At 45.6% G+C, this 20,438-nt stretch overlaps 2 protein-coding genes across 2 annotated transcripts in view; one reads left to right on the top strand and one right to left on the bottom strand.

Moving 5' to 3' along the window:
- SHFL (shiftless antiviral inhibitor of ribosomal frameshifting) overlaps positions 1 to 20,438 on the top strand; it is a 181,094-nt gene that overhangs the window by 86,971 nt on the left and 73,685 nt on the right. The gene's annotated exons all lie outside the window — the stretch shown is intronic.
- The window catches only part of LOC310752256 (intercellular adhesion molecule 2-like), a 99,605-nt gene continuing 80,553 nt past the window's right edge, over positions 1,387 to 20,438 (bottom strand). The window contains exon 6 of the mRNA XM_083592270.1: positions 1,387 to 1,405. The gene's annotated coding sequence lies outside the window, so the exon portion shown is untranslated. The remainder of the gene's footprint in view (positions 1,406 to 20,438) is intronic.

Raw genomic sequence — 20,438 nt, 5'->3', positions numbered from 1 at the left:
TTTACAAAAAAGAAAAGTAGAGATTCACAGAATAAAAAAAACCATAAATTACAGAAAAAAGAAACCCACAAAAGAAAAAAATACAGAAAGAAAAACACAACTAATTAAGAAAAATTAAATTTAAACAAAGAAAAAATAAAACCATTCCATTTTTCCAATAACCTCAATTTCATATGCTTATGTTCTTGACCTCCTCGCACCTTCCCCTTTTTGTATTCCCATTCAAATATTTAATTCAGCAAATTCTTACCCTTTATCAAATGTTTAAACTTTGTACCATAACATATACTATATCCATATTTTTCAACCAATTATCAATACCTTTTTTGCATAATCTTAATAACTTTTATCACTAATTACCACTTATTACCCATCCAAATTCCACTGTCAAACAGCTCTTACTGTCAGGAAGTTCTTCCTAATGTTTAGGTGGAATCTTCTTTCTTGTAGTTTGGATCCATTGCTCTGTGTCCGCTTCTCTGGAGCAGCAGAAAACAACCTTTCTCCCTCCTCTATGTGACATCCTTTTATATATTTGAACATGGCTATCATATCACCCCTTAACCTCCTCTTCTCCAGGCTAAACATGCCCAGCTCCCTTAGCCGTTCCTCATAAGGCATCGTTTCCAGGCCTTTGACCATTTTGGTTGCCCTCCTCTGGACACGTTCCAGTTTGTCAGTGTCCTTCTTGAACTGTGGTGCCCAGAACTGGACACAGTACTCCAGGTGAGGTCTGACCAGAGCAGAATACAGTGGCACTATTACTTCCCTTGATCTAGATGCTATACTCCTATTGATGCAGCCCAGAATTGCATTGGCTTTTTTAGCTGCCGCGTCACACTGTTGGCTCATGTCAAGTTAGTGGTCAACCAAGACTCCTAGATCCTTTTCACATGTACTGCTCTCAAGCCAGGTGTCACCCATCTTGTATTTGTGCCTCTCATTTTTTTTGCCCAAGTGCAATACTTTACATTTCTCCCTGTTAAAATTCATCTTGTTTGTTTTGGCCCAGTTCTCTAATCTGTCAAGGTCGTTTTGAAGTGTGATCCTGTCCTCTGGGGTGTTAGCCACCCCTCCCAGTTTGGTGTCATCTGCAAATTTGATCAGGATGCCCTTGAGTCCATCATCCAAGTCGTTGATAAAGATGTTGAATAAGACCGGGCCCAAGACAGAACCCTGTGGCACCCCACTAGTCACTCTTCTCCAGGATGAAGAGGAACCATTGATGAGCACCCTTTGGGTTCGGTCAGTCAGCCAGTTACAAATCCACTGAGTGGTAGCATAGTCAAGACCGCATTTTACCAGCTTCTTTACAAGAATATCATGGGGCACCTTGTCAAATGCCTTGCTGAAATCAAGGTAGGCTACATCCACTGCGTTCCGTTCATCTACCAGGCTTGTAATTCTGTCAAAAAACGAGATCAGGTTCGTCTGACATGACTTATTTTTCAGAAATCCATGCTGACTATTGGTGATCACAGCATTCCTTTCTAGGTGCTCACAGACTGTTTGCTTAATGATCTGCTCCAGAATCTTCCCTGGTATTGATGTCAGAGTGACTGGGCGGTAATTATTTGGGTCCTCTCTTTTCCCCTTTTTGAAAATAGGGACAACATTTGCCCTCCTCCAGTCTGCCGGGACTTCGCCTGTTCTCCAGGAATTCTCAAAGATGACTGCCAGTGGTTCTGAAATCACATCTGCCAGTTCTTTTAATACTCTTGGATGCAGTTCATCTGGCCCTGGAGACTTGAATACATCTAGACTAGCCAAGTATTCTTGTACTAGCTCCTTAGTTATTCTGGGCTGTGTTTCCTCTGCTGAATCATTTGCTCCAAATTCTTCAGGTCGGGCATTGTTTTCTTTATCGGAGAAGACTGAGGCAAAGAAGGCATTGAGGAGTTCAGCCCTTTCTGTGTCCCCTGTTTGCATTTCACCATCTTCTCCTCTGAGTGACCCCACTGTTTCTTTGTTCTTCCCTTTGCTACGAACATACCCATAAAAGCCTTTTTTGTTGCTTTTAACCTCTCTAGCAAGCCTGAGTTCATTCTGTGCTTTAGCTTTTCTGACTTTGTGTCTACACGTGCTGGCTATTTGTTTGAATTCCTCTTTGGTGGTTTCCCCCCTTTTCCATTTTTTGTACACATCCTTTTTTAATCTTAACTCAGTTAAAAGTTCTTTAGATAGCCACCCTGGCTTCTTTAGGTACCTTCCATGTTTCCGTCTCATTGGTATTGCCTGAAGTTGTGCTTTTACTATCTCCCTCTTAACAAACTCCCAGCCATCATGAACTCCCTTTCCTTTTAGTATTACTGTCCATGGGATCTCACCCAGCATTTCCCTAAGTTTTATGAAGTCGGCTTTCTTAAAGTCGAGAAATTGTGTCCTAGTATGCTTGGCTGCTCCTTTCCGCTGTATAGTAAACTTCAGAAGAGCATGATCACTCGCGCCTAATGATCCTTCCACTTCTACCCCACTAACCAGGTCATCAACATTGGTTAGGACCAGATCTAAAATGGCTGTTCCTCTTGTTGCTTCTCCCACTTTCTGGACAATGAAGTTGTCTGCAAGGCCAGTGAGGAATCTGTTTGACCTTATGCTCTTGGCTGAGTTTGACATCCAACAAATATCCGGGTAATTGAAGTCCCCCATTACTACTATCTCCCTTCCTTTTGCATGCTTGGCCATCTGTTCCAGGAAGGCATCATCTATGTCCTCCGTTTGGCTTGGGGATCTATAGTAAACTCCCACAATGAGGTCACTGTTATTCTTCTCTCCCTTAATTTTGACCCAAATGCTCTCACTTTGGCTTTGAGGTTCTAAATCTTGGATCTCTTCACAGGTATACACATCCCTGACATATAACGCCACTCCTCCTCCTTTCTTGTCTGGTCTGTTTCTCTGAAATAGATTGTATCCCTCCATTATTACATTCCAATCGTGGGACTTATCCCACCAGGTTTCAGTGATGCCTATTATGTCATATTTAGTTTGCTGCACCAAGAGCTCAAGCTCATCTTGTTTATTTCCCATGCTTTGCGCATTAGTGTACAGACATTGAAGTCCATTAATCATTCCCCCGTGACTCTTATTTAAGGATTTTATCCTCCCACCACTAGGTCTGCGTGCTGTTTGCTCCATTCGGTCTATGACATTTGGATGATCATCTTCATCAATTGATAGACTCCTACCTTCAGGACCACTGTCTCCCTCCCCCACATTAGTCAGTTTAAAGCCCTCCTGATGAGGTTTCTGAGATTTTTTGCAAAAACATTCCTCCCAACCGTTGTGAGGTGCAGCCCATCGCTTGCCAGAAGTCCATCTTCAAGAAACTGCATTCCGTGATCTAAGAATCCAAACCGTTCCTGTTTACACCATTTGCGAAGCCAGTTGTTCACTTCCACTATTTTTCCCTCTCTCCCTGGGCCACGTCGTTCAACTGGGAGGACAGATGAGATGACAATTTGTGCATTTAATTGCTTCAATTTCCTGCCCAGAGCCTCGTAATCTCTTTTGATCTTCTGGAGGCTATTGCTTGCAGTGTCATTGGTTCCCACATGAACCAAGAGGAAGGGGTATTTGTCAGTGGGTTTTATGATTCCTTGCAGTCGTTCAGTTACATCTTGGATCTTAGCCCCGGGGAGACAGCACACTTCCCGAGACATCTTGTCAGGCCCACAGATAACTGCTTCTGTTCCCCTCAGTAGGGAATCCCCTATCACCACTACACGCCTCCTCTTAGGTCTGGTCGGGGTTCTTCCGTGAGCTGTCTGTTCCAAGGTCGCCTGCACATTCCCTGAGGGCTGACTTTGCTGCTCGTCTTCATATACCTGATCGACTGTAATGAGGGAGAGATCCTCAAATGGAGTCTGCTCTTCGTCTTCCATGCTAGGGGAGAGGACCTCAAAGCGATTATGTATTTCTAAACAATCAGAGCGAACCCTGGGCCTCCTACTTCTTTGAGTCACGTTTCTCCATATATCTGGCTCCTGAGTTGGTGAACCAGCCTCCTTCTCAGGGGAGTCCCCTGTCTCCTCCTTGGTGGAGACGGTGTGCTCTGTTGCTTCCAAGAAGAGCTCCAGCTCTCTAATTCTTTGGAGCGTAGCTACACGTTCCTCCAGTTGCTGGACTTTGTCTTTTAAGAGGGCAATCAACATGCAATTGCTGCAGGTAAAGCTGCCTGCAACCTTTGGCAAGATGGCAAACATTGCGCAGGAACCACAGGCGACTGCAGCTGTTCCCTCACCCTCCATCTTGAGAACGTGTCGTTGGGGCTGACTACAGCGGTCCTCCATCATAAAAAGCGTGAAGACAGGACAAATAAATCCCCCCCAAAAAAACCTAGGTCTCCCCCAACAAACGTTTAAGACTAGCTCCCCTAAATCTAAAAGATGGATCAAACTGCGCGCGCCGCTGCCCTACAAGCTCTGATAAGCTCCTCCCACAGCTAATCACCAACCTCAACAGAAGCCCTGCCCCCTCTGACCTTTGCACAGGGAGAGCAGCTAATCAGCCACAAGAAACACACACACAAGAAACAAGAAATCTTGCGTATGAGCCCAGCAAATGCACTCAGCCCCACAGTCAAATGTTTACCTAAAATGTGCATCCCACTCCGAAAGGGCCGACCTCTCAGGCCCACCAGGCACGAGCACGAGCAAAGTCTTGAACCCAAAGTTGTCACATTTCCCCAGCTCTTTTCTCACTCACATTTTCTTTCTTTCTTACCTGCTCATACTCAGTTCACGCGATGGGCTATGAGACCATGCCACTCCCAGAGGTCTGAAATCTATAAACCACTTGATTGTAAACAAACAAACAAGATCCCTGAAGCAGTTAACAAAAACGTAAAACTTTAAAATGGTCGATAAAAATCTTTTAAAATATGCAAATGGTGCTTAAAATCAATGGTAGCAAAAAGGAAATCAAATACATTTACTGGTAACTTCTGAATAAAAATGTTTTAAGCAGTTGCTGAAAAGAGCACAGTGTGGAACAAGGATTACATGGCGCCTGGAACTGTGTCTGTTGCACAGATTGAAGTAGTTGCTGGTGGGGATATAGGGGGTCAGGCCATCCTCCAAGTAAACTGGTCCCAAGCTCTGAAGGCTTTTGAATGACACGGTGTCTGGCTTTCTAATGATACTAGGTCTAACTAAATCCTCTCCACCCAAAGAAACTGAATGCCCACCCAGATGGGTGTTTTTGCAAGTGCACTGATGCAAAGATAGTCGATTGGTGGTGGGTTTATACTGGGCCATCCATACATCCATCCACTTCATCAGGTGCTTCTGCGTTATTGCTGTCTGGAGGGGCACTCTTGCACTACAACACAACAACAGCAGAACAAAGCCCTTCATAAGGTGACATTTGCCTGATCCAGCAGGCTCTTTTTACGTTCTTGTGTAAAAACCTACAGCTTTCCAAGAAACTGAGGAAGAGTGTGGGATTATCAACTCCTAACCAATAAATTAGCCCTGATCTGTTAATCCCCACATCCTTTTTCTTTCTATAGACCCAATGAGAATTGCAATACGTCTTGGATTCTAGTCTTCCATTCTCCAAAACCTCACTGGAATGATGCTCTGTATTTCTAAATACAACACCTCACTGGCTGGATAGACCATAAATCTCATCTTTCCCACAGCACGAATTGAGTCTTACCTGTGGTAATTTTGGAGGAGGCTGTTCTTGCTCTAGCCTTGCAGTGAACTGCAGGTGAATGAAAGGAGGTAAAAGCACAGTCAGTTGACATTGGTCTGTAGTCTGTGGCTGGTTTTTCACCCTGTGCAACAGGCAGGATGCACACCAAGCTGGAAAAAGCATCCTAGATCCTTTCAGGGGTTTTTAAAGCACTTTCTCAAATCTGCTGGGAAGAATTCCCAAGGGTGCAAAGAGACAGAACTATTTAGAATATTTCCTGTGATTGCAACTCCTATGTTTACATGCAGTTTTGCCTAATCTACCCCTTTGTGCAAAGCAATTTCCCCATATACAATGCATGTTAATGTTATTTTAACAAATATGTGTATTTTATGCCCACTTTACCCTAGTACATGTATTTGTGTACACATTATTTGGCTGAAGAACTGTGTTACAAATTTCAAAGGATGGCTGTGTTTCACTTCACATTATTGATTTGAAAAGTGCAAATTAAGTAGGTTTGCCTTCAAAAGTGAACTGAATCTCTCCCCCATCCGTTGCCTCCTCCAATGGATAGAGTGGAGAGATGATGCTTCTGAACCGATTTCAAATCGGATACTTGGGGTTTTTTGGGGCCCTGTGTTCCTGTGGGAGTTAGGTGAATTGTGTGAGAGAGAAAAAAAGAGAAAAAATTGTCTTTTGGTTTGGCACTCTGGCACAAACCAGCTGATTTGCACCAGAGCACTGAACCACAAAATGGGGCATTCTGAAATCCAATCAGAAGCCAGTCTGTAATTCCAGGGTGTCCTGCTCAAATCAGGACAGTTGATGGGTATGTGTTCTCAGGTCTGGCCTAAACGTAGAATCATAGAATTGTAGAGCTAGAAGGGACTATGACTGTCATCTAGTTCAGACCCCAATCTTTTGCCCAATGTGGGGCTGGAACCCATGACCCTGAGATTAAGTGTCTCATGTTCTATCAACTGAGGTCTCCATAAAGCAGGGTGAACTCTAAATGGATTTTACTATAGAATGTTGAATGTATATTCAAGGTCCTGTAACAGAATTTTCCAGCTTCTCCTCTGGTACATGCCCTGTGTGCTTTAACCCCACTCAATGTTGTTGTTGTTGTTGTTGATGATGATGATTGAATTTATATACTGCCCTTGTTGGCCTTGTTGACTCCATCTCTCTCGAGGTGCATGCTGGAGTGAATTAAAGGCCACATGAGCTGCTCTGCCTGAATCAAAGATATCTGCATTTACATATCCCCACCTTCGTGTGGGGATGACTGTTTCCTATAGATGTTGGGCACTTTGCCCTTTATTGACTCCTCCAACATCACAACTCCACCATTTGACTGTTTCATTTCTCAAAACACCTGTGTGATGAACTTTTCCATTTCACCCTCTGTTGTCTCCATTTCCCCCCACATAATAAGATGTCTTGTTGCTCAGTTTCAAAAAACAATTATTGGAATAGAGCACCATGAGATGAGTAGTGGCAAAATGGGTTGAGCTTAATATAATAAATAAAATATGTCTTGAAACCCCAGTTATGGGCTCATCCACACTTCTGCTTGTCCCTTGCCTAGAAAACATGGATGGGTCTGAGCAGCTTTCTGTTTGCCCCGTACTTTCTAGGCACAGCTCTTAGCAATTTTGCCCTTGCCCCACCATTTCCTCAAAGAAAATCCATTCTTTAGCAATAAATCAGAGCAAATGTCTATCCAGAGAAAACTCAATTGACATGTATCGGCTGGAGCTTCTGAACCAGACTCACATGGAATGGGTTACAGCAATCTAGCTTGAGGTTACCAATGAATGGACTACAGTGGTCAGGCTATCTCCTTTCAGGAATTGCAGTAGTTGGTGAACCAAGACACTCCTAACCACAGGACATGGGGCTTCTAGTGGCCAGCACCACCAAGGTAGGGCAAGGGCACCGGCAAGGGAAGCTGGGCAGGAACAGGCAGCACTCTGGGGTGCAGGCTGTGTGTTGCGCGCATACTCAGAACATGCACAGCCCTGCAAGTTGCCTCATGGGTGGTGTCCTGCACAGGCAGGCCGCTGCTGCTGATCGCCTGCTTGACCCCCGCTGTCGCTCACCTGGTTAGCTGCCACCTGCCACCAACTCCCCACCCCCCATGGTCCACCTACAAATGTGTCCAGGCTTCAGGGTGGCAGGGATGGCGGTGGGGGAAAAGGGGAAGGTACCGTCACAATACGCTGACCTGCAGGATGTCTTCAGCGAGAAGGAAGCGGATAAACTACCCCCCCCCATAGGCCCTTCGACTGTCAAATCAACCTACTCCCAGAAGCTCAGCTACCAGTGGGTAAACTGTATGCCATGTCAGACAGAGAGATGCAAGAGTTGCGGGAGTTTATTGACAAGAACCTGAAAAGAGGTTTCATAAGAGAATCAAGGGCGGTGGGAGGCAGTCCGGTGTTCTTTGTGGACAAAAAAGACACTAAACAGCCCAGATTGGTCGTAGATTTCAGGGCATTGAACCTTGTATCGGAACCCGTGACCTTCCCAATGCCCAGGATTGACGATATTTTAAGCAGGGTGAGGAAGGGGAAAATTTTTACCAAGCTGGACCTTCGGGGAGCGTACAATTTGATTAGGATGAGGGAGGGGGATGAATGGAAAACCACCATGTTCACCCCTCTGGGGGCCTTTGAGTACCTCGTTATGCCTTTTGGATTACAATCAGGCTCCGCCTGTTTTCAAGCCTTCATGCACCACGTGTTGGGATCCCTGCTGTACAAGAATTGCGTGGCCTTTTTAGATGACGTGTTAATCTATTCGGACAACGAGGAGCAGCATGTCAGAGACGTCCGGGAAGTGCTAAAGAGGCTACAGGAACACCAGTTGTGGGTCAAACTGGAGAAGTGCCAATTCCACGCCCGAGAAGTCGAGTTCCTGGGATACAGGTTGTCGGACAAGGGCCTAGCTATGGACCCAGGCAAGGTGCAGGCGGTGCTGGAATGGAAGACCCCCAAGACCCGGAAGGATGTGCAGAGGTTCCTGGGGTTTGGGAACTTCTATTGGAAGTTCATCAAGAACTTCACCCACTTAACCGCACCCATCACAGATTGTCTCAGTAGCAAAAAGAAGTTCGTCTGGACAGAAGAGGCACAGCAATCTTTTGAAAGGCTAAAGAGGGCGTTCGCTTCGGAAGAGCAGCTCTTGCACGTGGATCTGCAGAAGCCAATGAGGCTGGAGACAGACGCGTCAGACCGAGCCGTAGGGGCGGTGCTGCTCCAGCCTGGAGACCAGTCCAGCTGGAGGCCGTGCGCGTTCTTCTCGAGGAAGCTGAGCAAGTCGGAACAAAACTACACGGTGTATGACAGGGAACTGCTTGCAATTTATGAAGCCTTTCGACGCTGGAGACATTTGTTAATAGGGGCGCAGCACAAGATCCAGGTGTGCACAGACCATAAGAACCTGGAATACTGGAGGACTGCACGAGTACTCAACCAGCGACAGGTGCGATGGGCTCAGGAGTTTTCCAAGTTTTTCTTCGAGATTCGGTACGTGCCGGGAGAGGAAAACGTCAGAGCAGACGCCCTCTCCCGGAAGCCGGAGTACATGGAAGGAGAAGGGCCACCAGAAGCCCGACATGTGATCCCCGAGGACCAATGGGTGTGTGGGGGAGTATTAGTAGGGAGACGAGAACTAACCGGGCTGACGAGGGACGATGAGTTTGCCCAAACCAAAATCAGGGAACTCAGGGGCACGGGGGAAAACCATGGAGGTTTTGAGGAGAAAGAAGGGGTACTGTATTACAGGGGAGCACTGTACGTACCAGGGGATGACTTGAGGAGAAGGGTACTCAAACAACTCCATGATAACCCGACGGCGGGGCATTTCGGTCAACACAAAACCATGTTGCTTGTCACCAGGCAGTTCTGGTGGCCAAGAGTGAGGGAAGATGTACGGGAGTACGTACGAGGGTGTGACTGCTGCCAGAGAGCGAAGGGGGAGAGGGCGGCGCCCGCGGGGTTACTGGAACCCTTACCCACACCCGGAAGACCATGGGAGGTAGTATCCATAGATTTTATGACCAATTTGCCCAAGTCAAGGGGCAAAACAGCCGTCATGGTGGTTGTTGACCTGTTAACAAAAATGTGCCATTTTATCGCTTGCTCACATGCGGTGACGGCAGAGGAAACTGCCAGGCTGTTTGTGGATCACATCTTCAGGCTGCATGGCGCCCCCTTGAGGGTTTTGTCCGACCGAGGGAAGCAATTTACTTCCAGGTTCTGGAGGAAGCTCATGAGCTTGCTGCAAGTCGAGGTGAGCTTCTCAACGGCCAGACACCCGGAGACCAACGCTGCTATGTCAGCGAGAGGCAGAACGATTGGGTGGAGAAACTAGCGCTGGCCGAATTTGCGTACAATAACGTGGAACATGTGTCCACGGGAATGAGCCCGTTCATGGCCAATTATGGGTGTCACCCCAGGGCCTTCCCAGGGGAAGGGGAGGAGAGGTGGAGTGTACCAGCAGCGGAGCAGTTTGTGGAAGAAATGGAGGCCTTACACCAACAACTTAAGATGAACTTGGAACAGGCCAAGGAAGTGTACAAGAGGCAGGCAGACAAGCACCGCAGGGAAGGGGAAACCATACGGGTTGGGGACCGGGTGTGGTTGTCAACCCAAGGGTTACCGTTCAAGGGAGGTTGCAAGAAGTTGCGGCCAAGGCGGCTGGGACCTTTCGAGGTGACACAGCAGGTTAATCCAGTGGCCTTTAGGCTCAAGTTGCCGACCAGCATGAAACTACACCCGGTGTTCCATAGGTCTTTACTCTCACCATATAGGGAGGGACTGGAATTTCCAGGGCGAGAGAGAGAGGTCCCCACACACCCACACGTAGAGGAGAGGGAACTTAGTAGTCAAGCCACGGAAATACTCGATTCAAGATGGCGAGGGGGACAGGTGGAGTATTTGGTGGCTTGGGAGGGGGAACCCGAGTCGGAAAACACGTGGGTTCCTGCGGAAACCATTAGGGATGAGTATCTCAGGAGGGAGTTTCACAGCAGGTTCCCAAGGAAGCCCAAACCAACAGTGAGGTTCTGGGAGGAGCAATTTGGCACCACAGATGAGGAAGAAGATTTTATGGGGTTTCCGGCCTCCGAAGAGGAGGGAGGAGAGGTATCCGAGGGAGAGGAATCGGACTGGGAAGATTACCCTGTGCGAAGAGATAGCAGCAGGTGGAGAGCAATGTTTGAATCTTCAGAGGATGGGGATAGCTCCTTCCGGGGATTCCCCGCATCACCGTCAGAGGAAAGGGAGGAATTTAGGCCAAAGGAATGGGACGGAGGTGAGGGGGGTCCTGGGGGGGAGGTGGATGTCAGGGAACTGCCATCGGAGCTAAGAGTGGAGGTAAGGCTCCCCAACGATGCAGGAGAAGGGACCAGCAGGGAGAGAGAGAACACTTCCTTTGGGGAAGGAAATCGGCGTGACACCAGGAAGAACCAAGTCTACTGCGGAACAGTTGAGGGAATTGGGTATATTTAGCCTGGTAAAGAGGCAACTGAGAGGAGAATTGATAGCCTCTTCTAATATCTAAAGGGCTCTCACATGGAGGATGGAGCAAGCTTTTTTTCTCCTGCTTTAGAGGGGAGGACCCGAACCAATAGATTCAAGTCACAAGAAAAGAGATTCCTACTAAACATCAGGAAGAACTTTATGACAGTAAGAACTATTGGACAGTAGAACAGAGTCCTTCTATGGGAGGCTTTAAAGCAGAAGTTGGAGGGCCACCTTTCACGGACGCTTGAGTTGAGATTCCTACATTGCAGAGGGTTGGATGGGGTGGCCCTTGGGTCCCTTCCTACTCTAAAATTCTATCCTTCAAATAACCAAGAGAAGTATCTCATCTATTTTGGGATAATGAGGAAGTGAAAGAAATTGAATCTCAAACTGAATTCAGGACTGGGATAAATAGGAACCCAAAATTGACTGATTCCTCCATCCTTAGCCACAAGTGACTTACCTTATGGAATGAAGGTGTTTTTCCTCAACTGAGGGTCTTACATGGAAGCTGGAAACAGCAGTATGTTTTAGCTCCAAAATTCCTGAGCAGTGGCAAAATTAGTTTGTTATAACAACTATACACACAGGCAAGTTAAAGCTTTCTGTAAATTTCTGGGTGGGGTGGACAGTCTCTCTATGGAGATGGTGCCTACGGAGTAAAACCATAGGTTAATAATATTCTTGTTGTATATAACTCCCAAAAGGTTTAACACAATTAACAATGTATCTTTATTTTTCCTGCTGGAAATGTAAATCTCTGCCAATCTTTATCAATATCAAAGCTTATTGACCTGTGCCCAAACTTTGCCTTGCAAACATTCTTCCTTTAACCACCAGGACAGTCCATTGGAAGTTTCTTTTTTTCTAATGTTGACACTGTCTTTCTTTTCCTGCATCAAATATTTTCCTTATCTGCTTTGTAATATGCTTTTATGCATTTCAAAAACTCAACAGATCCCTTTTTTTCCTTTTCCACTCTTCTTCACATTGGATAAAAATATTGTTGTGAATCTGTGGGTGCAAGACATCCTGAATTCTGGATTAAGTTAGTGTTAGTATTTGATTAAGGTTGGGATGTTAGAACTAAGAAATAGCAAGACCTGTGCATATTCAAGATGTGTGTTGCCAGTGTTAATCCAGGAGTTAGCAGGTAGGCTAATTCCAGTAGGTGAGCTCTTTAATGAGTTTTATTATTCATATTTTTAAAATAGTTTTTTTGATTTATTTTTTAAAATTCCATGATACAGTAATAGCTACAAAAATTACAACTTGAATAAGCTGAATATGGAGTCCTCTCTTAAAAGTAAGGCTTAGCCCAGGGGTCAGCAAGCTTTTTCAGCAGGAGGCCAGTCCACTGTCCCTCAGACCTTGTGGGGGGCTAAACCATATTTTGAAAAAAAAATAATGAACAAATTCCTGTGCCCCACAAATAACCCAGAGATGCATTTTAAATAAAAGCACACATTCTACTCATGTAAAAACACGCTGATTCCCAGACCGTCCGTGGGCCAGATTGAGAAGGCGATTGGGCTGGATCCGGCCCCCGGGCCTTAGTTTGCCTACCCATGGCTTAGCTCTTTCCACCCACAGAGGACAGTAGCTCCTCCTCGGTCTCACCTGGGATCTTTCCTTTCTCCTCCCAGCCTATTACCCAGGGAGACCAACATTTCTCTGTATCCCACCCAGGGCCCTCCATCAACCATCTACCACCCCCATCAGTATACAATCTCTGGACCTTAATAAAGGCCCCAAAGGACTTCAAAGAAAGAAAGAAAAAAGAAAGAAGAGAAACAGAAAAAAGGGTTGAAAGAAAGAAAGAAAGAAAGAAAGAAAGAAAGAAAGAAAGAAAGAAGCTAAGATTTAAAACAAAAACTAGAGAAAGATACAAAAAAGAAAACTTCTGATTTTCTGTCTTCTGGCTACATTAAAAAAAAATTATTTAAAACATTCAGATTTTTTATTAAGCTAGCTGAGAAACCTTAATCTCTTTGTTTCTCAGGGGGTAGATGAAAGGGTTCTGTAGGGGCGTGACCACTGCGTACCCAACAGGTGGCCTTCCGGATCTTGTCACACTCCAGCTCCAATGATCAGAGATGATGGGAGCTGGAGTCACCAAAGTCTGGAGGACCTCAGGTTCCCCATCCCTGTTGTAAGTATTAGGCTGCAATTCTATACACAATTCTATACACAAAGGGCAAACAATGTGGTACCCTAGTCTAGATGCTATTGAATTCCAAATCCAGCCCGCATCCAAGCATGTTGGAAATTGTACTTCCAGCAATATTGACAGGGTGTACGCCTATGCATACTTACCTGGGAGTCCCAATATACTCCCTGGGGCTTACTTCTGAATAGACAAACATATATAGGAAGGATTTAAAAACAGTTGTTCTTATGGGTATCTTTGAAGATGTCTGTCTGATAAACAGCTGTCTGTGCAGTTGAATTTGCATACTCCGAACAACTCTCCTTGAGGCAGCATCTTATCTATTTTGCCATTCTCCATCTATGCAGCCAACATGGTCTAGTGTGACCATTGTGCAAATCAATGAGTGAAAGACCCCCTATTTTAATGAATTCTCATTTAGCAACCCACTGTTCAGCTGAAGTGCCTGTGGTCACCAGTCCAAGCTTACTGAAGAGCCTTTTCATGGCTGCCTTCATCTCAGGTTGTAAATGATAGGGTTCAGCATGGGGGTGACCACGTGTATGCAACAGTGGCTACCTGCCTCCTCTCACCTGAGGAGGTGGAGGATGGCTGGAAGCAGACTCCAATGATGCTGCCATGGAAGAGGGTCATGACAGTGACATGGAAAAAGTCTTCTTCTTTCCAGCTGCTGAAGGTACCTTAAGCACGGCACCTACAATCCAGATGTAGGACAGCAGGATGTAGAAAAATGGAGTCATCACCAGCATGCTGCCAAATGCGTAGACCAACGTTTGGGTAGAATGAGTGTCAGAGCAGGAGAGATGCAATAGAGGATAAGTGTCACAGAAGTGGGAAACCTCCCAGGGACCACAGAAGGAGAGCTGGTCGGTCAAAAGAGTGTGGAACAAGCAGTAAACATTGGGGAGACCCCAGGAGCCTGGGACTAACAAGAGCCAGTGTTTATGGCTCACTACAGTGGCATAGTGCAATGGATGGCAGATGGCCACATACTGGTCATCTGCCATGGAAACCAGAAGGAAGCTGTCAATATTGCCAAAGGCAATGAAGAAATGCATCTGGGTTAGGCAGCCCCAGTAGGAGATGTCTACACTTCCAGAGCCTCCAAAGGTCTCCAGCATCTTGGGAACAGTGACATCCACCAGAAGAAGTACATGGGAGCAGAAAGGAGAGGAGGATCAGAGCAGATGAGCAGGACAATAAGCACATTTCCCAGTATAGTCAGCAGATACATGGTTAGGAAAATGGGAAAGAAGATGCCTCGGTATTCTGCACTGACAGAGAAACCTGAAAGGATAAATTCAGAAAAGACTGTTTGATTGTCCATTGTGACATTTTTCTGTTGAGGGAGAAGCAGAAACCAGCATGATATTACATGTTTGCAAATACTGGAATACATCTGTAAAGCAGAAGCTTTGAGATGCACAGCAACAAAATGGGCAGCTAGGCTCAAACTGCTAAGTTAAAATGCTGTGTGCATTCTTCACACAATTTAGGCAAAAATGGATCATGCGTTTTCCCAGTTAGCTTCATTAATATCCATACCTATATCAGTTCCGCATTGTCAGGGACTAGGTGGATGACGATGGGGGGTGAGATGCTTCAGAGGAAGAAGGCTCAGAGCCCAGGGATTGGTGGTGGGACACTGAGGAGAGATCAGAGGGAGAATGGGGGGTGGGATGGTTGGATGCTGAAGAGGCAACAGGCTTTAGTGAGCAAGGAAAGCCTCTTGCAGGGAGCAGTTCAGACTCAGACATCGAAGCAGAGGAGGCAGGACCAGAAGCTGCAGAATCATGGAATCATGGAGTTGTGGAGTTGAAAGGCACCCTCAGGATCATCTAGTCCAGCCCCTGCAATGCAGGAATAAGCAGCTGTCCCAGATGAGGATCAAACGTGCAACCTTGGCATTATCAGCCAACTCTAACCAGCTGCTCTGGTGTAGTGATCAGATGGGATTACTATGAGGAATTATAAAATATGCATCAAGCCATTGTGTCCACGATGAAAGCATTGCGTTGACTGGGTTTGATTCATTGACAATAATTTCTGATCAAATCCCACAAGGCTCTGCATCTCTGGTCATTTTCTCTACTGTCCTATTTCTCTGCCTGACAGAAACATATCAGCATTCCAGAACACAGGCCAGTTGTTCATCAGGCATCCTCAGTACATAAAGAGAGTAGGTTACTTTGATGTAGTTTAATCTTTAGATAGATCTTTGGGCCAGGAAGAGAGTTCACAAAGAGATGGTAAATACTACCCATCCTTCCTTCCTTTACTGCTTGTTTCTGACCTCCGGGTTTGCTGGATGCATTCCTCCTTTCTAGTCCTGTTTTATTTACTCCCAGATATGTATGCATGCTCAGAGTAGTCTTTGTAGTTAACAGAATTTCTTCTGATCTAATCTGACTTTGTCCCACGTGGGGGTTTTGAAATGCTCAGAGGAAATCTGATTGGTTCTTACAAACACTGTGTAAAAAATTCTTTTGTGAATAAAACGACCTGGGCCGAGGGGTGGACAGGAATTATTATTATTGGCACCCCTCCCAGAGTCTTGCTGGTCAAGCCTCGTGTGTATTCTATTAATCAGAGTCCAATCCTTCCTTGCTTTGGGAACGCTACATCTGGTGTGACCTTTTTATGATAGTTGGGCACTTTCCTGGAAGGTGCTTTGGCGATTGTTAAAAGGTCCTCTGGGAAGCAGTGGAGGAGGAGGAGAATGAAGCAGGGTGGGAAGTGCGATGGGAGAAGGAGTGGGTGGGTGGGTGAGTGAGCAACAGCAGCTGCGGGATGGTGGTGGGGAGAAAAAGAGGTGGCAGTATGGCATACCAGCGCAGGCCGCCTCATAAACAGCACTGCTCCTGCCTCTGTCACCTGTCTTAATAATATTTGGAAATGCTCCAACAGGCAAGAAGGGAAGATTCATTATATTGGCTGTAATGCAGATATTAGAAGAAATATGCCCAGGGTAGAGGCCCCAAACTCCTACCCTGTTAGCAATCTATTTTCCAGAAACCAAAGAGATTCTCCATTAACAAATGCTCAAGATAACTCAGGGTCTAGGGGTAATTATACTAAAAGCAAATCATGATAACTTTAGCTCTCCTTTAAGATACAATACCTGACTAGAAAACATCTGGGAAGGTCTTAACTTTCTTTCCTGAAAGCTGGGATTTTGGGATAATAAGAAAGCAGATAGAATTCTATGATTCTATGATTCTATAAGGATTTTATTTGTATGTTCCAGCAAATTGTTATAGTAAATTTGCAAGCAGAGTTTCTTTGCTCAAGCTGCTATCACTTTGGATTTGGCACACAGAAAGAACTGTCAATTAATAGGCAATCAGGGGTAAGAACATGCGGTCCTCCAGATGTTGCTAGACTACAACTTCCATCATTTTAAAAAATCACTTTATTTGGTGGAAATTCTCAGTAAGAATAATAATAATAATAATAATAATAATAATAATAATAATAATAGGAGAGCACAAATGGAAGCATGATAGACAGATATAAGCTGCAATATTCACTAACTAACTTGGTTCCTGAACAAATGTCTAATGAGCTCCATTCCCTTCTATGATTAACCACACGGGGTTTTTCTTAAAGACAGTAGAAATCCTTGGAGAGCTGAGCCTCAAAGCATCTGGGGACGCAGATGAACACAGCATAGAAGGGAGGGAATTATCTGGGTATCTTGGGTGCAATTTCCTAGACAGGGTTATCTAGTCTGGTTCTACTGGAGCCATCAGGTCCAGATTTGCCAACTGGTGTAAATCTGCATTGAGCAAAATGAACTGGATTTGCAGCTATTGTACCTTTGGATCAAAGGGGATGGCTAATTGGCTGGCCTTACTGCACCAAAGCAACTTGGCCAAATTCTCACCTGGCATAAATCAGACTTTGTCAAAAACTTTGGGGCAATAGCCCTTGCATCTGTTTAGAATGGCAACTTTTGAAATTATCTCCAGGAGAAAATGTAAATGTATGAATAACATTGGAAGAATAAACACAGAACATAGCATTGCCTTAGCAATTAAGCTCCAATCCTATAACATGTTTACCTGAAGTCCCCTTGAACTCAGTGGGGCATTTGCACTGTTAAGTTATCTAAATGCAGCAATAAAAACACTGCTTTGGGCAGATCCACTCCATACACTTGGCTACACCCAAAAAAGTCTGCGGTCTGTAGTTTGTTAAGGGTGCTGGAAATTGTAGCTGTGTGAGGGGTAAACTACAGTTCCCATGAGTCTTCAGGGGACATAATGTGCTTTAAATGTGGACTTCCGGGGTGGCGCCATCGGCAATGGCAGACTCCCTCTGAACCGGAGGGACCAGCTCCTTGCGAAACGGGTCTTTTCCGCTACGGCGAAGCGGGGACCCTTTAAAAAATCACAGGCGGATGAAGCCTGTGACCATGGGACTCGGCGGGCACCTTTAGCGCCCCCCCAACCTGCAAAGGAACCCATAAACGGGCTCCGAAGCGAAAAGGGGGGTGTGGCGTGGTGCTGTGAGTCTACTGCTTTTTCCGTGGAGCGAAGCCGCATAGCCGTTGCCGGAGAGCGCTGCCTTTTTCCTGGGACAATTTGGCATCTAAAGAATCACCCGTGAGTACTTAAAACTCGAACAATTGGACTTCAAATAAGGATTGGCCAGTAGAGAGGAATTGGACTTAAAATTTACTTTAGTTTGGTACTGAAACGGGAAGGTCTAAACAGGAAGTCAGCCTTCCGTTTCTTTGTAGTCAGAATAAAGCAAAGATAACGTAACTAGAGCATAGAAATTCACCTTTAAAGGACTGGCTTTCATCATTTAAAATCGTGGAACCCCCCTTCGGTAGCAGGAGAAGAAGGGGGGCCTCTTTTTGGATTGTCTAAACCTGCAGAAGTGAGTTTAAAGTAAAGTAACTTTCCACCGTCCTGATCCTGGAGCGGAGTGTCGGGACTGACGTTTGAAGCTCATTGACCAGAGACAAATGTTTCTGACAGATAGTTAAAAGAAAAGTAACATAGTGACTCCATTGTTTCCTTTCGCATTTCAAAGGAACAAATATTGACTGAATATTTTAAAAAAGAAACTTTGTTGCTATTGTTCTTAAAAGAAAGAATAAACAAGTTGTCCCCCTAGAGGGAGACTGTGAAATTGTAACCAACTTCAGGAGCTTGCAGCTGTTACAGATTACAATCGTGGGAAAGGACTTGTGACCTTGCAGGACAATGTTTTCAGAAGCTCTGTTGGGTGCTTTCTGTAAAATAAATGCCCTATTGGATCAGCTAAGCCAGAAGACGGACTTGATGACTATGCGACCAGAAATTTTGAACAGGCAGTAGGAAACTACATGGAGCCTACCCAGGAACTAAAACAGGAGTGTGCTATGACAGCACAGATGAGAGAAGAGGATACTGCTGAATCCTGGGTGTCAGAAATGGAGGGAGCTGCGGCCCTGCAGGATCATGAGCCTTTGGATTTGATAAATGAATTTGGAAAAAAACAGATTTGGAAAGATAAAGTTAGGTTTGGTTTGGAAATGGGGGGTTGGAATGACCCTCCCATGCCGGGATGTTTGGACTTTCTGAGTCTGGTAATGGGCCGTCAGATGTATGGAGCTGTGGGGGCTTTTAATTTTGGAGGGAATCTGAAACAGGTGTTTAAATATCACATGGAGTTTAGTCTGGACTATGGAAATGGGGCTGATCTGTTGAAAAGGGTCAAAAATATTACTAAGCTGGAGTTCCTACGAGTGGAAGGAAAATATGAAGAAGAGCCGCGGAAGGGACATGGAAGAGACTTGAGGGCCTCGGATATAAGGACACCAGGTTAATGCGCTAGATAAATGGGACAAAAAGGACTGACAAAATCCGGAACCAGGAGGAAGGGACGCTGGATGAAGATTGGATTGTTTTACTTGTTTTTTCTTTTATCATTAGGACTGCTTTAAAATAATTGATGAATGCTAGAAAAATGTTGAAATGGAACTACTTGGTTCTAGTAAAAATGTTTAAAGAATTAGGTTAATGGTATGGTTATGAGAAGTCGGTAAAAATAAGATTTAAGTTTTAAGTTTCAAGGTTTGCTATAAGACAAGATGAAAATAGATTAAGATAATGTAAGGACAAAATATTATGAATTATGGATAGGATTTGCTGTGATAATTATTAACCAGGATACAAGAAAGGGGAGGAGGAGGAGGTCAAAGAAAGAAGGTAATGAAAGTTAAAAATTTGAGAATGATGGATGTATTTTTTCTTTTTCTTTTTCTGTTTTGTCTTTTTTCTGTTTTTTCTTTTTTATAATTTTAAAAAATCTTTAATAAATATTATTTTTTAAAAAATGTGATCACCTTACTCTGTGGCTCTTACCCTCAGGCCCACACATCAGGCAAGCAAGGAGAGGTGTTTGTGCCTGGAGAGAGGGGATGGAGAACTCCCACTAGCTGGCCCAGCTGCAGCAAATTCCCCCAGTCTACCAACTTCCCCTCTCCACATAGTATCATCTAGCAGTTTAAGGTGGCAATCCAAATCCCTAGCTGGCAGCACAGGGTTGAATGGGATGGTGTAGCTGCCACCACACCCACAGCTCATGCCAGACAAGGCAGAAAGGGGCAGGCAGAGGACAGCATGTCCCTTTGCTGGGCTGCAGCAGCAAAGAGACCCAGATTGGTCCGGCTACTGTCTTGGATGGATGGCAGGAGGGCTGACCCAGGATCCAGCCCGCCCTGTGTTGGCCCATTTCCCACTGCCAGTGCAGATGGGAATACCACTGCAGTAGCTTCCCTCTGGCTGCTTCTTGGATGGCTGCACTGGGGCAGGGGCATAGCTAGCTGCTCCGGCACTTGGAGCGGTGGGGGCAGGGCGATCCATCCATGGGGGCGTTGTGGCAATCTGCACATGGGGGCACCGCATGGGGGTGCTGTGGCGATCCGCCCAGGGGGGCAGTGTGGCAAACTGCCCATGGAGTCCGCCTGGTGGACGCAAGCCCCATGCTGCTGTTTCAGGCAGCGCGGGGCCCAGAGCCACCGTGTCACTCCCAGGAGAGATGAGTGGCTCAGGCGCACTGCAGGCCAGGCCCCACGATAAGTGCCGACCCCCGCA

This window comes from Podarcis filfolensis, assembly GCF_964270895.1.
Source record: "Podarcis filfolensis genome assembly, chromosome: 17".
NCBI classification, from domain to species: domain Eukaryota; kingdom Metazoa; phylum Chordata; class Lepidosauria; order Squamata; family Lacertidae; genus Podarcis; species Podarcis filfolensis.
Note: the sequence above shows the minus strand (reverse complement) of the source record. Positions and strands in the feature narration are given on the sequence as shown.